A 22,500-nucleotide genomic window follows, 5' to 3' on the forward strand; every position below is an offset into this window, starting at 1 on the left:
CACCAACTTCGTATATTAACTTGACTGTTTTGCTGAATATAGAAGGACGAGATAAAAACATGATAATTGAGAGTTGGGAGCCAAGAGCAACGACACCAAGGAAAACTGACCTGACTGTATGTGATATATCCAGGCACTCTCTCATTCACACCTGTGTTCATGGAAATATTTGGTGTCCTGGTTCTGATCAAGCTGCCAAATGAAATTGAAGAGACACTTCAAATGGAATGGAATGGAATACCGAACTTAAGCCGAAGGCCAACCACTGGGACCTACGAGGTCAATCAGAGATGAAAGGGTAAATCGACAGTGAAAAGGTTTGAAAGTTGTAACAGGAGGAAAACCTCAAAGCAGCTGCACAACGAATCAACTATTAGGAGTGGCTGAAAGAAAGATGGTAGAGAATATGAACGGAGGTAACGTAAAAGAAATGAAAGGGGTTGGTAGCTAGGGACCGATGGTATGCTTCAAATAAGGTGAAATAATGCCTACAGTGCACCGCTAATGTGTAATGACAGCATGAACCCTGTAAGAGAAACACTTCCAGATGAACAAGATGGTTTTTGGAAAGAAAGATGGAAGAAAGAGAATATGAACGGAGGTAACGTAAAAGAAATGAAAGGGGTTGGTAGCTAGGGACCGATGGGATGCTTCAAATAAGCTGAGGTAATGCCTACAGTGCACCGCCGAGGTGTAATGACAGCACGAACCCAGTACGGGAAACACTTCCAGATGAACAAGATGATTTTGGAAAATGCAAAGTAAAAGATGGTTTTGGAAAGAAATGTTTTTGTTTGGAAAATTCAGGGGTAATAAAGATAAAATATTTTAGTTGAAACTTCGTACAACAGCGTACAGAATTGTAAATATTCCCTAATGACGGTTAAATTGAATAAGTCACGGCATTTGAGTGTCCATAGACGACTGTAATGGCAAGTCCACGGCCTAGTGGGAAGGTCTCAAGTCTTTGGTATAGTTAACATAGACAACCACCAACAAAACAGATGCAAATTAATTTTGAAGGAGCCGACAATTAATAATTAGTGGGGTGCTACATAGGAATGTTCTGTGCCCCTCTATATTTGCTTCTCTTATGAATAAAAAAATAAAAGTTATTAGTATGTTCAGATTGGAGTAACGACAAAAAATTCGATTGACTTAGCATACGCAGAGGACGTGAATCAGCAGAACACCACACTGTTTACGAAGCTTGCATAACATATTGCACATTATATATATATATATATTATATATACATATATATATATATATATATATATATATATATATATATATATAGAGAGAGAGAGAGAGAGAGAGAGAGAGAGAGACTGTATATCATCAATCATTGCAACCTTCCACCATAATGTCAAATCTTTATGTGTGAACATCATTGATCTCCACCACTCAACATCTGCATTCACACACACACACACAGATCTTATGAGTATCTCATGAATGGTTTCACTCAGGTGGGGATGAGAATTGCCTTGTAGTAGCCCTACCATCCCCAGAGATTAGATGATATGGTATTGACATGGTATTGACAATCAAGCCTCTCTCTCTCTCTCTCTCTCTCTCTCTCTCTCTCTCTCTCAACTGGACAACTCTAACTCTTATCTCAAACTGAATAAGAAGGGACAGATGGGCGTGCTTTCTAAAAGTTAAGCGTACCTGAGAGAGAGAGAGAGAGAGAGAGACTGTGTGTTCATTACTCCGCCAAACAGGTCACTCAACTGGGCGAAACCATTCATAAATTATACTCCAGCTGCAACTGTTCGTCACCAACCAGATAGATAATTCGTTTGAGAGAGAGAGAGAGAGAGAGAGAGAGAGAGAGAGAGAGAGAGAGAGAGAGAGAGCGTTACCACAATGACAACAGCAATGTGCTTTATTTCAAATCATACTCGACAGGACAAGATAAGCTGATGACAGCTTACATACCACGAAACCTTATCAGCTTGCAGTTATATCGAAGTTATTTCCTCCTATTTTTATTTCGTAGAAACAGCGATGATAATAAGCTACGCATTAACTCGCGTATCACTACCATAAAAAAATTACTGATACATGCTTTGATGTGCAATAGTCGACATAATCAGCAATATACTGACTATCTAAAACTTTTATCGATTTAATTTTAAAAAATATATATGATTTCCGCTACACAAAGAAATTCTTTTCAACTTTTATTTTTCTCGTTTCTCGCTTTTGAGTCGAGTTGAATATAGAATTTAGGCCAAAGACCAATCACTGGGACCTGGAAGTCATTCAGGGCTGAAATGGAAATTGACAGTAAAAGGTTTGAAAGGCGTAACAGGAGGAAAACCTCAAAGCAGTTACACTATGAAACAATTGTTAGGAGAGGGTGGAAAGTAAGATGGAAGCAAGAGAATACGAAAGGAGGTAGAGTAAAGGGAGGTAGAGTAAAAGGAACGAAAGTGATTGCAGCTATTGGCCGAGGGCACTCTGCAAAGAACCTTAAGTAATGCCTACAGTGCACCGCATGAGTCCACTGACGGCACTACCCCTCTACGGGAGATCTTCGCTTTTGTACATATTACGATAAAATGTACCTACCATAAAAACTATAGCTTTATGTCGACTGCTGAATTATGAAGTATCCTCTGTGTAGAAGTTACACTAGACGCTTCGTACATTATACACAGGGCATTCGTAACACGTCTGAACCTCTCACTTCATCCTTCTATCTTAAATACATATTGGGTTCACTATTTCTTAGTAGTATTTTTCATGTTTATTCTGATGCCACCTCTTATACATGAAACATCTGACTATTGAGACGGATTCAAGATAAACAAAACGAGAGAGAGAGAGAGAGAGAGAGAGAGAGAGAGAGAGAGAGAGAGAGAGAGAGAGAGATCGTTTCATTGAGCCACAGGAAATGAAAAGGTCCCGAAGATAATTTTATTTGGAAATTCAGTCGTCGAATCAACGAGAGAGAGAGAGAGAGAGAGAGAGAGAGAGAGAGAGAGAGAGAGAGAGAGAGAGATTGAATCCCCAGTTCCAAGAAAAGACTAACCAACGTTTCGAGAACTGATGACGGGCAATAAGACCGTAGTGTTAGGACTGCTGAGAAACCACAGGCTGAATAACTAATAATAATAATAATAATAATAATAATAATAATAATAATATGAAATCATTACTGTTGTAATACTATAATACCATCTCACAACTTACACAATCACAACCAATACAATCATAAAGCATAACATGAACATCCCCATACAGATTAGCAGAAACAAAATATTTTGTAATATATAATATATATGTATTACGAAAATTGCGTAATCAAGAATAACAGCAACTCTTTCAAAGGCTTCATACTACCAACAGTCTCACTCACTCCCCCCCACCCCCCCACCCCCCCCCCCCCCCCCCCAGTTCCGTAACTGGATCAAGGGTAGACGGAAAAGAAAAAAAAAAAAACACGCATTTTATGATTACCTTGATACACCTGTGTATACACAGAAATTCTACCACTCTTCATAATCTGTGAGCACTATCAGGTATTAGTCATCTACTCTCAGCTGTGAGAGAGAGAGAGAGAGAGAGAGAGAGAGAGAGAGAGAGAGAGAGAGAGTTACCTGTTTTACAAACATCTCTAAGTCGGTTTATTAAGCAATAGCGAAATACTGTTCAACTCAAACTGAATATTGAGACTTCATTGAGAGAGAGAGAGAGAGAGAGAGAGAGAGAGAGAGAGAGAGAGAGAGAGAGAGAGAGAGAGTTAAATTTTGTAGGAGAAGCAATACAATGTCTTTCATGTCACTACAGCTCCACAACAAAATAAAAATAAAGTAATACCTATTAACTATTAACTTCTGCCAGGTTCGCCATAATTCAGCTTATAAAAAGGCCTATACTGTTAACATTCAATAAAGGCACACTTATACCATCTTCTTATGAAACAGCCAAAACACTAGACAATTCCAAAAGTAGTCTGCAAAAACTTGAGAAATTTTCAACAGATGGCGTTAAGACAAACTTGTTGAAATGTAAAGTTACAGAAGTTTTTTCAAAATTCATTTTCAGGCCCAGGCCGGAAACGAGCCTGAAATTGGAAGAGGCCAGAGGTGACCGGACGTAATTAACCATTGCAACCACGAGTCAAGCACCAAAGGTAAAACCAAACAGCTTCATTCGACAGACTAATTAAAAGAGGCAATTATAAGAGTTCAGAACTAAGGCAAATGAATGCATGAAAAAATGGAGCCTCTCTTAGCGAATAAGTGAAAAAAAATAAATAATAAATAAATAAATAAATAAAACAACCTGAAACAGTCCAACCATTCCTGAGGAAATTAAAGAATATCTAGGACTGATGCAAAGGCTGTCACAAGGCAAATTCGTGTAAAATATGGAAGATGAGGAAAATCAACATTCGTTGGTTAGATGAAGCTACGAATTCGTACTTGGTTGAAAAGACGTTGTACAACAACAATCGACGCCTCGACCCTCTCTTCTCTCTCTCTCTCTTCTCTCTCTCTCTCACTCTCTCTCTCTCTCCTCTCTCTCTCTCTCTCTCTGGTGGTCGCAAATAAGACATACACGTAAATATTAAAGATACTTATTTTCAAAACGGATGACAGGCGATTAATAGAATTACGACTAATCTAAAGAAAAAATAGTCAGCGGCGAGAATACCTTTTAAGAGCCAAGATAACAACAATCCAATACCCTTAGTTACCTTACGTAGATCAGGGGTTCTTAACCTTCTGAGACTCCAGACCCCCAATAATTGCCCAATATGGTTCCATACCCTCATTGCTGAAGTCCACTCAAGTCCTAATTATTGACAATATATACCTTAATATATTTAGCTTAATACATACTTTAGGTATGGATAGCTATGAATAGTACATAGAAGAAAATCAAAAGCATTTATAGTTTTTTTATAAATTTATAAAATGTACCCAAGTATACACTGACATTAAAATCAAATATATAAAAATATCCAGACATCAAGTCCCATAACCCCAGCAAGTGGTTCACATACCCCTAAGGGGTATAGATACCCCCTATTAAGATCCCCTGCCCTAGATAAATGAAGGGAAGTAATGAGCACGCAGGGGGATTCGCCTCTTATGGAAAGGAAGTTTATAAGCTTAAAAGTATACGGCATCATAAATAAATGCATTACAAAAACGCCGGAAATGCCTACACAGCAAAGCGAGGCTTGAGACGAAATACCAAGCCTCTGGACATTACGTACCGGCCCCGCTGTTCGGACCTAGGCACCATCCTTCTAAATATTTACAAAGGTGTCAGTGAAACTTCAGCTCAAGAACTTGAGAACAATTTCAGAGCCTAATCGCCCAGTAACTTCACAGCCAATTCATCCAGTAACTTCACAGCAATCCAAATTCAGTACTCACAGCAATTATCAACTTACCCTTCCAACAGCCTAATCACCAAGGAATTTCCAAGCCTCATCATCCAATAACTTCACATCCTAATCATCCATTAACTTCACAACCTAATCATTAAAAAAAAGAAACTTCCAGCAAGCACGAAAATCATGACCTGGCCAAACCACAAAAGCACAATTATTGACTTTGACACAAATCAACAAATCCACGAAGTTTCTTTCAAAGAGCAGCAGCAGCGTGTTCAATTGAAGTCATTTCGTCCAAATGAACGCGCCCTAACCTAACCTAATTTAACCTAACCACCATAATTCACCTATCAACTTAACTTGACCTTACCTTTCCAAAAAATCAAGGGGCCTCGTGTTCTGACCTACAAGAACGATCCGCGGCTAACTCAAAAGTCAAACTAAAGGGGCTAGTGGTTGGACTTGGTCCTTTACGACTACGACGGCGAGACCGCTAATCGCGAATAGACAACGACGTGGCTCTGGCAGGTGAGAACACCTGTGTGTAGAGAGAGAGAGAGAGAGAGACGGTGGGGGGGTTAGTTAGAGGGAGGATGGTACTCCAAATACACGGCACATCTGTGACCGTAAAACGACTTAGGGGAGGGGGGGGGGGGGATGGGGGAGAGAGAGAGAGGTCTTCGGGGGAGGGGGGAAAGGGGGGAAAGGAGGGGGATGAGGGGAGGAGAGGGGAAGGGGAAGGGAATGGGGAAGTAGAGGGGGGGGGGAGGTAACCGCAGTGAGAGAGGTCAACAGAGGACCTACATTCGACACAGCGCCATTCCTAGGCACGCTTATATAGGTATGTAGTTTAACCAAAATGGCCGAATTACATGTTTTGTGTATGTTAACGATTTTGTATTCGTGTTAATGTGTGTGTCAACTATTTGTAATTATGTGTATGTTAACTATTTGTAATTTTGTATGTCAACTATTTATTTGTAATCATGTTCATTTTGTATGTTAACTATTTGTAATTATGTTTTATGTATGTTAACTATTTTGTATTCGTATTCATGTGTACATTTACTATGTAATTGCGTATGTTAACTATTTGTAATCATGTTACTATGTAATTGCGTATGTTAACTATTTGTAATCATGTTACTATGTAATTGCGTATGTTAACTATTTGTAATCATGAATTCATGTAACATGTTATATGTAATTGCGTATGTTAACTATTTGTAATCATGTTCATGTGTATGTTAAATACTTGTAAATGCGTATGTTAACTAGTATTTGTATTCAGCTTTTAATTGTGTATGTTAACTATTTCTATTCAAGTGCATGGTTACTAGCTGTATGCACAAGAATAATGTTTTGAATCAGCCCATTTTCTAATATCCCATCAAAAACTTTATTCTTTAATAATAGTAAGAATACACAAACTATAAAAACCTAAGTACTGGCAAAACAGTTCGCGTATAGCGACTAACACTGTTCTAATTCTAGTGACGGGCTAAATTAGGCTTAGTGGGGGACAAAGTAATTAGGATACGATAAACCAGGACAAAGGGACTACGGATAATTTAATGCTAAAACCTAATTAGATTGAATTATTTACAATAATTACAAGGACAACCGTACTTGAAATAATCTAAATGAAGACCTGTGATGATGATTCAGCCCAGGAATTCCTATGAAGACAAAGAACGTCACAAGACGTCATTATGGTAATTTAAATATTATAAATTTACTAGCGTTACTCATTTTGGATGCGAGACAGACTTCAAAACGAAGCTTACAACTGCTATTTATAAAAAGGCTTATTCAACCGAGTTTAAATCAAGCCAACTTTAACTTCTACACGAAGGACTTTTCTTTACGGATCCCAAAACTGCTAGTAACCGATACACAATTTTACTTTTATTTTCTTTAATTTACTATTCAGAGTTTTTCTTTCTCAAATTTCACAACTGCATTTTTATACTTTACATTGTTTGTTTGAATGGTGTTCTTACGCTGGATGGAACCATTGGTTATTCAGCAACGGGACAAACGGCTTTACGTGACTTCCAGACCACGTCCAGAGTGAACTATCACCATAAATTAATTTCTCACACCTCAATGGAATGCCCGAGAATCGAGCTCGCGGCCACCGAGGTGGCAGGCCTTTTCGGAATTAAACCCACAAAATATACCTTCGCCTCAACCTTGTTCTGGCTGCACCAAAATTAAAACGTTCACATCTATACCGAGGAATTCTTGGGGCGTATTTTTTCATCAGTCTAAAAGTAAAGCTAAACAAAGTGACTGTTCCCAAAATGAAGATTTTTGTGTATAAATGTCTAAACATAAACAAGGAAAAAATGCCAAGTTGCTAATTAACACCGCCATAAGACTGTGAAATATTAGTGCTTGATAATTAATGTAAGAGTAAACGAGTTTAATAAAAAAAAACTAAGATAGTGAGATTGAGACAAGAATATCATCAGTATTAAGACATAATGAAAGGAGATAGAAGGAAGCTATAACAATATCACGTAAATGAGAGAGAGAGAGAGAGAGAGAGAGAGAGAGAGAATCTAACAAAATTTACGATGGTACATAGAAGCATACCCCAATGTTACGTAAACACGAGAGAGAGAGAGAGAGAGAGAGAGAGAGAGAGAGAGAGAGAGAGAGAGAGAGAGAGAGAGAGAGAGGAAAAACTTTAAGCTTGGAAACGAACAAGCAAAAGGAGCCAGGACCTTCTTTCCTTCCTTCCTAACGAGCATGACCGCATCGGCCGTTTAAAAAAAGAACTGCAGCACCAGAGACAGGCAGGTCGGAGAGAGAGAGAGAGAGAGAGAGAGAGAGAGAGAGAGAGAGAGAGAGAGAGAGAGAGGGGGGGGAGGGGGGTTTATGCACTGTTTACCCCCACCGCTCCCCCTCTTTCTCCCCTCCATCTCTCATTCCTTCCCTAAACATTCACACACACACAATGAGGTTGGATGGGGGTTCGCCTGTCTCAGCCCCCTCCCCTCCATCCCCCTAATCCTTCCCCAAACATTCACATACACACAGGCGGCTGGTCATGCTCCTGGACCCCTACATTCCCCAAAATCTTCCCCAAACATACACAAACACACTAAATTCCCCCAAATCCTTCCCCAAGCATACACAAACACACACACATACTGAATTCAAGACAAATACACATACAATTCCACCCAGGTATGTTTGATACTATGCATACCAAGATGCTCCCCCAAATATACTGAATTTACCTGGAACTATTAACAAAAATATACATACCAGACCCACGCAAAAGTTTCCAGAGACAATGTATATTTATCCCGATAAAGCCATTAAGCGTTTCTAATAGGTAGAAAAATTTCATACTAGGCAAAAAAATATAAATAAAATTTAAAAATAATAGATACATACAATTCATACTAAGACACCAAAAAATAAATGAATAAATAAATATGAGGAAGTTGCCCTTGAGCAAATCTAAACAAAATGTTTATAGCAGGAAAACCCAACAAAAATTTTCCCCCCGATACCGAGAACACGTCATAACGCTTCCGATTTATAACAGAACAATAATTAGATGACTTATTGCGATGCACAAGTGTGTTGAAACGGATGTGGCCAGTTGCTGAATAGGAAAATTCCACCAATTATCCTCAGATATTTTGTATGTAACAATAGTCGCTAAGAGCAGCACCAATTACTAGAGATTATTATTATTATTATTATTATTATTATTATTATTATTATTATTATTATTATTATTTTATTATTATTATTATTATTATTACTATTATTATTATTATTATTATTATCATTACATTTTAACGTTACACTGATGAGGAACACCGTTCAGGTGTTCTAAAGTCCTTGTTCTATATTTACATAAATATATTTTTAATATATAATTGTGGATATTTTTTAACAATTTGTTTTCACGTGAATTTCTTAACAACATTATTATTATTATTATTATTATTATTATTATTATTATTATTATTATTATTATTGAGTCATCAATTTCCATATAACGAATTCCAATAACGAAGCCAACATATTTAACGGGAAGAAAAACCTACTTTATTATAATTATTATTATTATTATCAATATATATATATATATATATATATATATATATATATATATATATATATATATATATTGGCTCTATCACAGTCATCCAATTCGACTGGGTGGTATTTATAGGGTGGAGTTCCGGGTTGCATCCTGCCTCCTTAGGAGTCCATCACTTTTCTTACTATGTGCGCCGTTTCTAGGATCACACTCTTCTGCATTAGTTCTGGAACTACTTCAGCCTCCAGTTTTTCTAGATTCCTTTTCAGGGATCTTGGGATCGTGCCTAGTGTTCCTATGATTATGGGTACAATTTCCACTGGCATATCCCATATCCTTCTTATTTCTATTTTCAGGACTTGATACTTACCCATTTTTTCCCTCTCTTTCTCTTCAACTCTGGTATCCCATGGTATTGCGACATCAATTAGTTGCAAAATCTACTACAACCAGACAATGAACGCCTCTGGTCTTCTATATATAACCAGGCACCTCCAGGTACAGAAGACTGAAGATTTTACGGGCTGCTCGGTGAGCAAGAGCCCGTGCTGACACAAGGTCAGCCGAATCAAAAAAACACCACCACCAGACTGAAGAGCCTCGACGCTACTTTTAGTCAAGGCCAATCGTTACGTTGAGTGCCTCGTCTCAATGCGGTGACGAATAATAAAAATACAAATAGCACACTACTGAATACTTTCTTCTTTATTTTAATCTTTATCATTGGTCAATCTTACATGTTTCTTAATAAGTATAAAAGAAGGGAGAGGTTTATTTAACACTGGCTAAACTGTCCAAATACGAACATATCTTTACCATGAAAAGTGGCTTTAAAAACCACACTCGTTCATCTATCTATTTGTCTGCCTGTCAATCTATCATGGTGTTTAAGGAATGAAGAGCGAAGTTAACTCAAACGGTGAATTGTCGGAAAAAAAACTTCCCATCTTTATCATAAAGAGTGATTTCAAAGGCACAAATCTTTTTAGTTATATCTATCAATCTGTCAATCAGACATTTATGTATTTATGCATAAGAAACGGCGTAGTTAACACAAACAGTTAACTAAAAAAAAAAAGATTCCAATCTTTATTATGTTTAGGAATTCTATAAACATACCTCTTTTATAAATAGCTCTCTATCTTTCTACATGTCAATCTATCATACCTGTATGTATGTATGTATGCATATGAAATGGAGAGCACATTTAACACACAGTAGATGGTCCAAGAAACCTTCCCATACTTATTACCAAAAGGATTAAATAAAAAAATATGTCTTTACTCTCTACCTATATCTATCGTACATATATATATGAGATAGAAAGAGCAGTTAAGAGTACACAGTTTCCTGTCCACAATGCAAGCTACAGTGTGACCAAAGGCCACAGATATCGAGCTTAATACCAAGAAAGAAATATATCATTTCCTGTGGCCCACCTATTTAGTCGACATCAGCGCAACGCTCGATTTCAAGTCTTACCTACTGTTTATCTACGCGAGTTGTTCTCACAGTTCAATGATCGTCATCGTGAGACAAATTTAGAAGAAGAAGAAGAAGAAGAAGAAGAAGAAGAAAAGATAGTAGTAGATAGTTAATAGTAGTAGTAATAATAATAAGTAATAATAATAATAATAATAATAATAATAATAATAATAAGAATAATAATAATAATAACAATAATAATAATAATAATAATAATAAATGGTTATGGTAACACTTCACAAAATAGTAACTTGCATTTGAACTCATCCACAATTACTCTATATTCTCCTCGCACGAAACCAGCAGCTGTTTCATACTTCGTGTGCAGAAGGTAACGCCCACACAATACACTTTCACACAATACACTTCAACTTGTATCTTTAAATTTGACTTACATTTTTGCTTATTTATTAACGTGTTAAGTCTGTTTTTCTAAAATCTATTCTCCTCTCTGTATTAACCATTACCTTCAGTTACTTCTTTCGAATGAACGCCATATTATTATTCTTTGGAAGCTTGAATTTCAAGTCAGTGGCCCCTGGTGGGCTTGTTTCATATGGATAATGGTTTACCTTAATAATAATAATAATAATAATAATAATAATAATAATAATAATAATAATAATACGAATTTCAAGTCAGAGGCCCCTGTGACACACTCATAACTATCACTCATTGATGTCGCAATACCATAGGACAGAAGAGTAGATGAGAAAGAAAGCAAAAATAAGAAAGATATGGGATATGCCAGTGGAAATTGTACCCATAATCATAGGGACACTAGGAGGCACGATCCCAAGATCCCTGGAAAGGAATCTGGAAAAACTAGACGATGAAGTAGCCACGGGACTCGTGCAGAAGAGTGTGCTCCTAGAAACAGCGCACACAGTAAGAAAAGTGATGGACTCCTAAGGAGGCAGGATGCAACCCGGAACCCCACACTATAAATACCATCCAGTCGAACAAAATGACTGATAGACCAAAAATAATTACTAAAAAATAACTAATACTAATATAATAACTAATAACTAATAACTAATTACTAATCTAATAATAAATAATAATAATAATTAATAATAATAAATAATAATAATAATAATAATAATTATACTTTCATGTTTTTCAAAGAATCAAGAATCATAATAATCAGGCATTCTCCTCATAATAGGTCCTGCGTTGAATTTAGGCTCTATGGACTAAGGCCACTTTTGCCATCCAGTTGCAGCAGTAGTGACGTAGGGTCCTCACCGGATTCCTTACCGGATTTCGGACACACAATCGCCAAACCAACATCCCGCAGTTTCGTCACCCCTAAAAATCCTTTTCCCCATCCTGCACCACAGAGGCCACTGTGGTCTGGTTTTTACGGGAGGAAAAAGTGGCGTTTTGAGTTCACCTTCATCAATACGCCACAGAAATATATACTGTCCTTGTACGCTATAATCAATGTCAGAGCAATATAAAAGACTACAGAGATTCATTCTGATAAACTGCACAGGAACAAATTACTTTTTTTATTAAGCGATAATGAGTTTTAGTTAAATATTTATTACATCGCCAAAATTTGTGAAATTCGATTCCTCATTATATATACATACATATACATTATGATGTATATATATATATATATATTTACTATATATATATATATATATAATATATAGATATATATATATGTATGTATGTAGGTATGTATGTATGTATAATTGAGGAGTCGAATTTCACATTTGGCAATGTAATAAATATTACACTAAAACTCATTATCACTCAATAGAATATATATATAGATATATATATATATATATATATATATATATATATATATATATATGTATATGTATATATATGTATAAACATGCGTGTGAGACTGGTCCATCTGAAACAGATAAAATAAAACATAAAACATGTCGCTTATTCCTAACTGGAAACTTTCGATATACTCGGCCAATTTAGACAGGCAGGTAAAAAAATTAATTAAATTTGAAGGTGTTGGGAAAAATTACCCATTCCGAAAAAACACCCAGTTCTCTTGACAACTTTATCACAGATTCAATAATAATGGACAAAATGGAAGCAGATTAGATTAGTTCAGAGAGAGAGAGAGAGAGAGAGAGAGAGAGAGAGAGAGAGAGAGAGAAGAGAGAGAGAGAGAAACTCTAATCGAAAATGCTCGTGATAAGCATTTAAATGGAACCTCTCTCTCTCTCTCTCTCTGAACGTACGTATATATAGCAGTTTTCAGTGGAAGGTTATAAGGTTGGTTTTGTGTGCTCCTACAGATAAGTGAGCACACGATGTCTCCTCAGATGGACATACAAGTCTTTGAGACATCTTAATCCTTGTAACTCCTTAACTCCTTGTAACACACACTCTCTCTCTCTCTCTATGGTGCAAGTAGCTAAAGAAACCAACCAAACCTCAAATATATATAAGAAAAAACAAACACTGGTACAATTAAGTCGAAAGCTGAATAAATATAGAACAGCATGTCTGTTTGACCTTTAACTCGATGGTTGTGATGGATGAAGGTCTATCCAGGGGAGATTTCCACCGTTCCCCTCATATGTAAGGATGAATAATTATTGTTCCACGAGAGAGAGAGAGAGAGAGAGAGAGAGAGAGAGAGAGAGAGAGAGAGAGAGAGAGTCAAGTTCCACTCAAAATTGAGCTACAAGCTCCGCTCAAATATGAGAGAGAGAGAGAAGAGAGATGAGAGAGAGAGAGAGAGAGAGAGAGAGAGAGAGAGAGAGAGAGAAGGAGTTAAGGAGTTACAAGGATTAAGATGTCTCTAAGACTTGCTAGTCCAACCGAGGAGACATCGTGTGCTTACTTATCTGTAGGAGCACACAAAACCAACCTTATAACCTTCCACTGAAAACTGCTATATATACGTACGTTCTGAGAGAGAGAGAGAGAGAGAGAGAGAGAGAGATGAGAGGGGGGTGGGGGGGGGGGGGGGGGGGTTGTAAGTGATCCACCCAACAGCGTCTCATCAAAGCAGCAATCACTAATCACTTCCTTGATCGAAGAGTTGCCAATTAGGCGTTTGACGCCTGGTGATGGTGAACAGCCCTTAAGACCTCTTAATACACAGCGATGCTTCAAGACCTTATCAACAGCCAGAAGCGTCATTCAGGAACGCAAATTACAAGGCTAAACGTTACTGAGGTAATATTCAGTCTTTATATCATAGTGTTGAAATGTCCCCATTATAAAGAAAAGCGATGTATTTCAGATAGAAGTAAACCTATCTATATTCAAGAAAGTATATAAGAAGTAAACTTATCACTGTTCAAGAAAGTATATTAGAGGTAAACTTCTATGTTCAAGAAAGTATGTTAGAGGTAAACCTATCGATATTCAATAAATATTAGAAGTAAACTTATCTCTGTTCAAGAAAGTATATTAGAAATAACTTATCTATATTCAAGAAAGTATATTATGACAAGATATTTGAAATCCATGCGTTTATTACTATCAACGGTGTTTATATTCCCTATTAAGTATAGGGCGACAACAATATATGACAAGTCTTCGTGTTTATTATTATTATTTTTATTGTTAAGGAAGAAATCGACAATGAAGTGAAACTATATAATAAAAAGACAAATCGAAAACGCAATTTGCCTTATTAACCTAACGAATACAGTCAAGTTACCAAAGTAAAATATTATTATTATTGCACCACTATTACTGCTTTTGTAGCTACAAAAACTAACTAATATATTCATTTGCAACAAATTCATAGTTAAATTAAACGCCTTTCTTTCATCAATTAAGTCTACCAACACCTAACTGCCATAAACATTGTACCCATCGCAGAAGGGTACAAAGGCAGGAGTGTCATAAATGACAAACAAAAATAATATCAGTCTTATTTGGACGACAGCTGAAAATAATCCTTAGAAAACAGAAGAGAGCCAAATGGTTCAGGACATAGTTAGCAAAATATGACCCTAAGTTCACAAATTAATAGCAAAATATGACCACAAGTTCACAAATCGACAAGGAATAAAAGCATTCTCAAAAATCCAGATGGGCATGATAAGATCAACCCATGTTTATGATTAACAAAAGATATAAAAACCAAAACTTGACATATGAACGACATCAACTCCATAATACCTATCTGTTTTTTTAGGTATTATGGAATCGATTTAAGTTTGTTTTTTTGTGTGGGGGGGAGGGGAGAGGTTCAAAAGTTATAATGCTTTCGAAGAAATAAATCCCCAGTTAAGTACGAGTACAGATAAATTCTAAAAAACAAATATATATATAAACAAGAGAGCCTTTTCGGGAATCTGCTTGAGTCACCTTTTCAATCTGATAATAATAATAATGCTTTGGCCTAACGTCGCTTTTACCCTTTCCTGCAAAGGCGAATACTCCAAAGCTGATATAACCAGTGAGCTTAAAAAAATTTAAATAAAAGTTCTTGGTCCTTTAACCTTTCGAGCTTAGTAAAACTGCAGCTCTACCCATAATTCCGTGCCATTAGAGCAGCGCGGAAGTAACCTTGAGCGGCGATAACGGCATAAAAGCGCCTCTGCTCTTCAACATCTGCTTGAAAACCCTAAAATGGATATATATACCGCAAATACGTCAGTACAACGCATGTAAACCGCGAAAACCCGAGTGCATCAGTTCAATGCACGCATACCAGGAAGGCGCCAATACATCAGTTCAATGCACGCATACCAGGAAGGCGCCAATACATCAGTTCAATGCATATAAAGGACAAATACCCCAATTTAAAGCATGTATACCACGCATACGTCAATCCAATGAATATATGCGACGAATACGTCAGTTCCATGCACGTATAGGTTACCATGAATATGTAGAGTTTAATGCATGTACACCACGAATACCTCAGTTCAATGCATGTATACCACGGATACATCAGTTCAATGAATACATGCGACGAATAAGTCATTTTAATGCATGTATAGGCTACCATGGATGTCAGTTTAATGCATGTATACTAAAAATACCTCGGTCCAATGCATGTATACCACGGATACATCAGTTCATTACATGTACAGGCTACCATGAATAAGTCAATTCAACGCATGTATATAACGAATACCCCAGTTCTATGCACGCATACCACGAATACGTCAGTTCAATGCATGTATGCCACGAATAAGCCAGTAAAATGAATATATGAGACGAATAAGTCATTTCAATGCATGTATAGGCTACCATGATTATGTCAGTTTAATGCATGTATAATAAGGATACCTCGGTTCAATGCATGTATACCACGGATACATCAGTTCAATACATGTACAGGCTACCATGAATATGTCAATTCAACGCATGTATATCACGAATACCTCAGTTCTATGCACGCATACGACGAATACGTCAGTTTAATGCATGTATACGCTGGTTCAATGTATATAAACGAGGAGTACGCCAGTTCAATGCATGTATACCACGAATCCAGTTTTACGAACAAGGAACGACAAAGAAATGGAGAGACGTGACATCGGAGGGCACAGGGAGATCTGCAGGAATCTTCGCGGGATGTCACATGACCTGGTTGGAGGAACAAAGCCTCTTGTTTTTATTACGATCCCGACGTAGCATTCACTTCAACATTCTCGCGCGTTCTCTTCTTTCTTCCTGAACTTAACGTTACTTTCCAACATCAAATGAGCTTGGCTGCGTCTTATTTTGGGGATAAGGACGAGAGCAGTCAGGAGAGAGCAGATCTGTCTCCGACAAGTTAATTTATACGTAGCCTTTTACGAAAAGTAGAATTGCTGTAGAATCCCCACACCTAATAATGGGCCAGATGAGCTCCGTGGCGACATGATCAAGGTTTCGTTGGAAATTTTAGCCCACCCCCTCCCCCCAAAAAAAAAATTATCAAAAAATAAAAAAAATTTAAACCTTCGGCGTTTTTTTTCCCTAAAACCCAAAACTCAGTATCCAAACGATAATTCGCATATATTGAGCACTTCACAAAAAGTAGCATAAACAATGGCATGAACACCCTATCATCATAAACAAAAATCATACAGAAGTCTTTCGTGTAAATTAAAAACCATTAGAAAATTTGTTAGGTAAATACGCAGACCACCTTAGATGAAAATATAATCTTGATGGTAAATAAGACCATTTTTAAAATCACAATCAGATCAGAACTACTACTACTACTACTTCGTAACACAAGAGAGGTCCGATGCGATTTTGATAAAAATTATCAATAACATTCACTCATGTTATTTTCCTTCTCGGTTCTCTCTCTCTCTATCGTTTGGTATGCATGAAGGTATCTAGACCCCAGTCACGTCCACTTCACGTACAGAACTGCAGCCAGATTAAAAAATAAGGTAGTTTAGATGAAATAAGTGCTCTGGTCTCTCAAACGTTATAATGTCAGCGCGGACACACGCTCCTCTCTCTCTCCTCCTCTCATCTCTCTCTCTCTCTCTCTCTCTCTCTCTCGCGTCTCTCTCTCTCTCTCTCTCTGATGGCTTCCAGAGTTTTTAATGGCGAAGTTGAAGACTTTAAATTCATAAAAAGTATATGTATATAGATATGTATATACGTATAACATCGAAACACTGAGATGCCGATGAAAAGACGTTGTAACAAAAAACTATGAAAGATATCACCATTAAATCTTATAAGTTTTTATATATATATATATATATATATATATATATATATATATATATATATATATATATATATATATATATATATATATATTATATATACAAAAGAAAAACTAACTCATCAATACATATTTTATTGAGCAATCATGGCAAGTTTTACTCTCTTTTCTCCCCACCTACTTTCCTTTCAGGTATCTGTAAATGAAAACTATTGCGCCGCTTTTGTCGATCCGTCCGCGCTTCTTTCTGTTCGCCCTCAGATCTTAAAAACTACTGAGGCTAGAGGGCTGTAAATTGGTATGTCGATCGTCCACCCTCCAATCAACAAGCATACCAAATTGCAGCACTCTAGCCTCAGCAGTATTTATCTTATTTAAGGATAAAATAAGTCGTAGTCGTACTCCTAGCAACTATATAGGACAGGCCACCATCTGGCCGTGGTCAAAGTTTCATGGGCCGCGGCTCATACAGCGTTCTACCGAGGTCACCGGAAGATGGATCTGCTTCCTGTGGCCTTGATTATATGCTGTACAGAAAACTCGATTGCGCCGAAGAAACTTCGGAGCATTGTTTACTTATTTGTTCTGTTTGTTCCTCATTTTAAATAATATTTACACGTGCGCAGTTTATTCCGGCAGCCAAAAACACCTATTAATAATGTGACCAATAAAATGTAGAATATAATCCGCGATGGTTTATCACTGTCCTAATAAACAAACTTAAAATATCAGTGTGATCTGGAAAGCATACATGGAATCCGTTATTAGAGAGAGCTCTGGAACCCTCCCATGGAAACTTGTTAATAAAATTTTAAACCGTACATCTATTGACCCTTTTACTCTTCAATAATAACAACAATCAGGGTTAAAAGCCACATAAGTGTTAATGTTTATGTTCGGGGTTAAAGATGACATGGACAGTTCCTTGCCCTTTTTAACCATGTGCGTAAATATTTGTGACACTATTGTGGGTTTTAATTCTCGATATTATAGCCTCGTTACAGGGGTTCCTTGGTTCAATAATAATAATAATAATAATAATAATAATAATAATAATAATAATAATAATAATAATAAGAAAGACAATCACGTTGGAGACTGTCTGCTTTGATAGAACTAAAAAAATTAATAATAATAATAATAATAATAATAATAATAATAATAATAATAATAATAATAATAATAATAATAATAATAATAATATAATATAATAATAATAATAGCATTATTATTATTATTATTACTAGCAAACTTACCCATCTACGATGGGTGATAAAATACGGGTGCAGAAGTGAAAAATTTATATGTACTATTTGTTCAGCATATTAAATAAGGGAGATTACACGAATAGTCTCTCTCTCTCTCCGCCCCTCTCTCTCTCTCTCTCGTAATGTAATTCAAGGGCGATCACTGAACACAGAGAAATTCTTATCATTGTTAAACCCGTCCCCTCTGTTATGATATTCTTTCTCTCTCTCTCTCTCTCTCTCTCTCTCTCTCTCTCTCTCTCAAAGTAAGTGAAGGGACGATCAATGAACATAAAGAAGTTCGTATTCATTATTGTTCACCTCTTTTAATGATTCTCTCTCTCTCTCTCTCTCTCTCAATGTCCTCTCTCTCTCAATGTCTCTCCTCTCTCAATGTCTCTCTCTCTCTCTCTCTCTCAATGTAAGTCAAGTACGAAGACGGTGATGGGATTATCGGATTACTTAGCTCTCAAATCACAAAATTATCTCCTCTCGTCTCTCTCTCTTATTTTTCGATAGCAAGATAAAATTATAAAATTGTAGTGGCATTAATGTCGTTAAATGGTCGGCTCTCTCTCTCTCTCTCTCTCTTCGCCCTTTCTCTCTCTTCTCTCTCTTCTCTCTCTCTCGTTCTCTCTTCATCCACCTCTCTCTCTCTCTCTCTTGTCGGGTGACTTTCATTTAACGGAACAGGGATCTTGATTGGTTTCGTTTCTTTGTCAATTACTTTGCACGGTGATACGAATAATAAAGTATCTTTCTTTTCATTATGTTACTGTAAAGACGCAACTTGTATGTCAGTGCGTTATGGCTACTGATAAATGCTCTTATGACCTGTGTTCTTCCAGAAAAGAGTAGAAAGTAGGAACTAGTCAGTTTTCTTTTTATACATGTCCATTTGGCAGGATAGAAATTCCGAAGGAACATTACCGGGCAGTACTTTGTTCCAACATTATTTTGGCACTGGCAGTAACCCGATGGAATTCAAGTTATTCAAAAATCTTGCAGATACTGATGATAATTTTCGTCTTCTATTGTGTCCGAGCGAAATATTCGCGACTCTTTCTCCGGGGAAGTTGTACAGAAATTATGTATGAAAAATCGTAAAGTAACTAAGTCTACGGGAATAACCAGCCTCGTTTCACGGCCAGAAAACTGCTTCGTTTCAGGGAATCCCTTCTCACCCCCACCCTCTACAAAGGAGGAGGGTAGGTTGGATGAAACCCATTACAAACCATCTTAGGGTCCCTACCATAACCGGCCAAGTTTCATGCCCATCTGACCAGCCGTTTGGCCGTGATTGAATTACAGACAGACAGACAGAGCAGACATTACGCCCATTATAGTATGATTATTACAACAACAACAACAACACGACTTAACTGAACAGGAACCACAGTCACACTGCGTGTACAACATCCCAAACATTTACCTGGAAGGAGAGAACAAGAAAATGATTAGCACCCCAGAGATAAGCGATATAAGGAGAGAGAGAGACAGAGAGAGAGAGAGAGAGAGAGAGAGAGAGAGAGAGACCTTTTTACATTAACCAACACGGATTCTTCTCATCAAAAAGCGTACTATGCTGTTCTGGTTCCCTAGGGGTACGGTGGTTTGTTTTTGCTGGACGTACTCCCCCTACCCTACCCTAAACCACACCCCCCCCCCCCAACACCGGAGGTGCATTATGCATTCCATAAGACTCAGCGATATGGCGTTTATATTCTATATGTATGAATGTAGTATAATATTTATATACATATATGTTTATATATTTATAAATACATTTGTGTGTGTTATACGACACGCATATATATATATATATAATATATATATATATATATATCTATATTTAAATATATACTTAGAGATATATACTGTCAATTATATTTAGATTGGGGGGGCGAGGGCAATTTTTATCACTTGTTGTTCATCTGCCCCGTCTAGATATTTATGAGGAATACTTTTAGTGGATCAGAATAAACAAAAATTTAGAATTCCTACATCACATGAGAACCATAAGCTAAAATAAAACTTTTAATTGATAAATCACAAAAAATCATTAATCCAATTATTTAGAAAAAGTGCAAAGGGTAACCGTGATTTGTATATGACATCTATGATAATAACTAATTACAAAATGTATAAATAAAATATTTATCAAGGTCAACCTTATACACAACTAGACACAAGGCTCATAATCATCAAGAATTGTGCCTGACGAACCAAGTGAAAATCGGCAGATTAATTACTATGAGATTCAGGCTCTCTGTAACACGGTTTTTTGGACTTTGCTCCTTGTCAAAGCATCGGATGTAGCTGAAAGTTGACATATGTATATTTTACAACCACACAATTTTGTCAGCATTATCAATAACCTAAACCCGATAGTTTTAATTATCATAGAGTAAAAATGATCTAGCCGACGCCATGGCCAATGATTACGAGCCAAGAGTCGAAAACATTCATTACGTAAGCAAGGTAAACAAACACCTCTTGACTAAATGTTGCCCCGCCCATCCACCAGACAGAAAGTTCCATCGGCCTCTGAAACCCAAAGACTTTATGAATGCGGAACGATACATAGAGTGGGTAGGGGTATCAGTGCTAGCGTAGTTAAATACTACTGTAGCAGTAGTGCCGCAACAGTATAGCAGTAATAAATACATGAATTAAACATTTAGGCCAACTGCTGGGATCCTTGAGGATCATTTAGCACTTCTGACAACTAGTCGAGAAATTAGTTTTTATAGCCAGAAGTTAATTTTCTAATCCAACAATGCCCATGGTAGCCTTCAGTGTTATCCTGAATTATAACGAGGCGAAAGTGGGTGGAGCCTCATGAAGTCACCATTCTGACGATAATTATTGGTGAAGGTTTAAAGCCAATATACGGTACCGGCTATTTTTTTTTCAGTAAATAAGTAGATAGCCAATAAATAAAAATTGCTTGACATTGGATATAGCAGTTACAAAATCAAGCTTGTCCACTATGTTTTTGATAATTACCAACTATTCCCTACATCTTGTCAATCTGATTGTGACCTATAAAGTAGACTGTAATTTCTTTGGAAACTTATTTTGGGAGTTAGACTAATAATCGAAGTGTTTTTGTATTTATTAACATATTTTGTTGGTTTGTTCATTATGACAATTATCAGTGGAGAGGTTCCAGAGTTCATAAAGGTGTACTGCTTTGCTTGTATTTAAATTTGTATGTCATTGTTGCCAGAGGTTCAGCCTTCGTTACGTATAGCCAATCATCCATCGAGAAAGAGGGAAGAAATGATGTCATAATTACGTAACGAGTGCGTTCGAAACCTTTTCTCTGAGTAAGTTGGCCCGTCTTCAAAAAAGGTCACTTTTACATTATAAGTACAAATTTATTCAACCTACGTAGTGCAGAATACACTTAAATTTATGTGTTGATATAATATGTATTCTGAATAAACGTTATATTTATGAAATGCATAGATAAAAAGTTATTGCGAAAAAACCGTGTTTCAGAGGCCCTGAATCTCATAGTAAGAAAAATAGTATGAAAACATTTTCAAGGTCAATTCTCATACGAGCCGATCACACGTGAAGCTAAACCATCATATATATACTACACAAGTGCAGGATATTAATTATGATTGATATACCAAAGGGAAATCGGTCAATTACTCCACGACTGAAAAATCATTTATGGTACATCAACAAA

General features: G+C 36.7%; 1 protein-coding gene across 4 annotated transcripts in view; it reads right to left on the minus strand.

Annotated features, from left to right (window-relative positions):
* LOC135195492 (phospholipid-transporting ATPase VA-like) overlaps positions 1-22,500 on the minus strand; it is a 199,123-nt gene that overhangs the window by 131,326 nt on the left and 45,297 nt on the right. The window contains exon 1 of one of the 4 annotated variants that reach the window (XM_064221708.1): positions 5,733-5,866. The exons of the other annotated variants lie outside the window; for them this stretch is intronic. The gene's annotated coding sequence lies outside the window, so the exon portion shown is untranslated. Of the gene's footprint in view, positions 1-5,732; positions 5,867-22,500 lie in introns of those variants that run through there. 4 annotated transcript variants of the gene reach the window in all.

Source organism: Macrobrachium nipponense, chromosome 16, assembly GCF_015104395.2.
Source record: "Macrobrachium nipponense isolate FS-2020 chromosome 16, ASM1510439v2, whole genome shotgun sequence".
NCBI classification, from domain to species: domain Eukaryota; kingdom Metazoa; phylum Arthropoda; class Malacostraca; order Decapoda; family Palaemonidae; genus Macrobrachium; species Macrobrachium nipponense.